We start from the raw sequence: 3,403 nt of genomic DNA on the forward strand, positions 1-3,403 counted from the left end.
CATTTACATATAAACACCAAGGATCTCATTTTCATACAGTTTTAAAACATGGTTTTATGTGTTTTGAGTTTTCCATAAATGCCACTGTTATGTAATTCAAGGGAAGTTTGCATTTTGGCTTGTATGGAAATTTAGCAAGCTCCGTTAATCATTCTGAAAAGTCCTATTTCCAATGGCAATACCACTTACGGCCTTTGAACGCCCATTGCCACACACTCGTCAGGTGTAGAATCATCATTTAGAATATTTACTCCATAAACCATTTTCCAGGAACTTCTTTTCTCCAGATTTATTCAACCCACTGATCTATCCTGCTCTTATCAACATGCTAAACACCCTCAATTACATTTATTAACGTGGCCTACAATTTTTATTTACATGTTCATGTCCCAGCTTTTAAACCGTGAATTTCCTTAAGAACAAAGACTATGCCTTATTCATTTTGATATCTTTAACATCTTGCATGGTACCCAAAATGGAGAAAGTACTTAGGACATGTTTAGTGAGCATATGAATTCATCCTTGCGTTTGTCTTCTGACAAGTATTTATTTAGCATTTACCATGTGTATCACTTCTCGGCCTCTTGGTTAAGATCAAGTGTAGCATATACCGTGTATAAAATAATGCCAGATGGTAGGAATATTTCAGGGAGCGAATCAAATGTGGTCTCTGATCTCATGGGGCTTAAACTCTAATCAGAGAGAGAAAAAAGTATTATTTACACAATTTTTAGTTCTGATAAGCATTGTCATCCATTATACAATTGACAAGTATAAGGTTCTATGAGAGTGGATAAAGGGAGAACCCGATTTAGGCTCAAAGAGAAATAGGAAATTATATTGAAGTGTATCAGCTACCTACTGTTGCATAACAAATCAACCCAAAGTTAGTGGCTTAAAATAACCACCATTTATCATTGCCCACAAGTCTGTAGATCAACTGAAAGGTCCTGTGGGTCTGGCCCGGGCTCTGATCTCAGCCAGGCTTCCTCGTGAGTTTGTGGGCCAGGTTGGTTGGTCTGGGATGGCCTCAGCTATGATCCTCCAGGAGGGCAGACCAGGGTCATTCACGTGGTGATGGTGGAGTTCCAGGATAGCAAGCAGAAGCCTGCAAGGCTCAGGCTCAGAACTGGCACAACATTTCTTCTGCAGGATTCTATCGATCAAGGCAGGTTGCATGGCCACCTCAGATTCAAAGGGCAGGAAAAGAGAATCCGGCTTTCAATGGAAAGAGCTGCAAAGTCACATGGCAAAAAGTGCAGCTAGAGGAGGGGTGGAGAATTATGGCCATTTTTGTGATCAGCTGTATCAAGTTAAGACCAGAAGAACAAGAAGGAGGCAACCAGACAGACGGGGAAGAGAATTGTGATCGGCATGTAAAGACCCTAAGGCAGAAAGAAGCATGAACGTTCCCAGAAGTCAAGAAAGCCAGAGAGGCAATGTGCTGAGTGAGAGAAAGAGCTGTATAAAAGGGGTCTGCTAAGGAGGGAGGGGCCACATGCCAAAGAGCCGTGTAATATAGCCACGTTAAGAGCCTGGGCCTTTCTCCAGGAATATATTGGTAGCACAAGAGGGACATGTTTAGAGCTTATACATATATATCTCTCTTACCTTATGAGTGGACCACATCTCAGATGAGTTAAATTAGTAGCTCTGGGACCAGGTACCTGCAGTAGTAAAACTTTCCCAGGTCATTCCAAGATGCAGGCAAGGTGGAAACTCTCTGTGTTAGAGAGAGGCAACACGTAGGAAGTTATTACCACCTGCTGTCTAGGTGAGAGAGGATCGTGGCTTGAATTAGCATACTTAGTGAACGAATGAATGATGGATTAAATGAGTGAGTGAATGAGTGAATGAATGAATGATTAAATGAGTGAGTGAGTGGACAATTAAATGAGTGAGTGAATGAATGAAATCAAACCTAAGTGAGAGGCCTAGGATCTACAGTAAAACTGCTTTGTTTCAAGCCACAGCTCCATCACGTACTAGCTCGGTGACCTTGGACACCCTACCGACTCTCTCTGAGCCTTCCACATCTTCGTGTCCAAGATGAGGAGCGCAATCATACCTACCTGTGCGATGTGTTATGAGAACTAATGAGGTGATCCTCCCAGGGTATCGAACGCTGTGCCGGGGGCACGATAGGCACGCAGTAAACATTAGCCACCGTTACGATCGTTGGTAAATGGATGATATCTGGAGCAGTGCGTCGTCTCATGCGGTGAACAGCTTCATCCCCAACAGTCTCCCAGAGGACACTCTATTCCAATTACAACTGTGCTGTGCAGCCCTGAGTTTGCTCATGTGGTTGCGATTAAGCCAAGGCGTGAGCTGGGACCAGATATTGTCCACTTCTGCTTGGCGTGCCGTCGACCCCCAGGCTGTTCCTCCTCGGGTCTCATGCTCTGTCATCTGGCTTCAGCCCATCTGGGGGAGGACAGGGAGAAGCCAGACAGCCGTGAATCTTGCTGTCTGCTCGCGATGTCTGCTGTCTAGGGAGGTCTAAGAGGAGCTCCTGTCAGGGGAAATGTATGGCTCGGTAGCAGAGGCGGATGCCCTTTGGCTGTGCCAGAGCTCAGGGTCAGCTGAAATCCTTCCAGAGACAGCAGGGCCCAGTTGGGGCCTGGCTTTACCACACACTCCTGTGGAACTCAAGGTGATAAGCAAAAGGGAAAAGGAGGGCGCTGCAGCCTGAGCCAGAGCTGTTTCTGTGCGTGTGCAGTGGGGACGGGGGTACAGCTCAATTCACAAGAAAGAGGTGATCTTGCACCATTCTATGTAAAGAACTGTTTCGACTAAAGTACATGTTTTAAGGAGGCTTACACAGAAGCTAGAACACTGAGCTATCAGAATGGCGATGGTGGTTGTCTCTGAGTAGGAAGATTAGGGATGTTTTCATTGTCTTCACCCTTGTTCTTGATATTCTCATGGGTTACCAATAAGCCCATATTTTAATACCCCTCCCCCACAAAAGGTGGACATTTAAAAATCAAATGTCAAGTGTGACAGGGGTTTGCCCTGCATTCTTCCTGGATTGATGAATTGCTCTTCATAATTCTAGAGTGCAGTTCTGGAGAAAAAAGGTTTCACTCCCAACCAGTCCCAATTTACTCCATTTGGGTGTATTGGATACATACGTGACCCCCAACAAAGCAGACGCACAGTCTCCCTGCCTTTCCCCCCTTAGGCCTCCTCTCCGTCAGCCCTTGACACTCAAGATTTGCTGTACCCATTCCTTAGGGCTCGAGAGCCCGGTTTATGGTGTAAGAGGTGAGTTGAATGTAAATCAGACACGTCTCAGTAATGTAAGATTTACCGGATCCTCAACTCAAGTTCATCATCTCTCAAATGAAGATAAAGCTAGTATCTGTTTCACAGGCTGTTTGTGAAAATTAAGTGAGAT

General features: G+C 44.9%; 1 long non-coding RNA gene across 1 annotated transcript; it reads right to left on the reverse strand.

The window, feature by feature from the left end:
• Positions 1–467: 467 nt before the first annotated feature.
• On the reverse strand, positions 468–2,213 carry LOC122200270. The gene is made up of 3 exons (XR_006193770.1): positions 2,073–2,213; positions 1,612–1,723; positions 468–1,185 (listed from the first exon to the last, which is right to left on the reverse strand). It is a non-coding gene; the product is annotated as an uncharacterized LOC122200270 (long non-coding RNA).
• Between the last annotated feature and the right edge of the window lie 1,190 nt (positions 2,214–3,403).

Source organism: Panthera leo, chromosome D1, assembly GCF_018350215.1.
Source record: "Panthera leo isolate Ple1 chromosome D1, P.leo_Ple1_pat1.1, whole genome shotgun sequence".
Lineage (NCBI taxonomy): Eukaryota > Metazoa > Chordata > Mammalia > Carnivora > Felidae > Panthera > Panthera leo.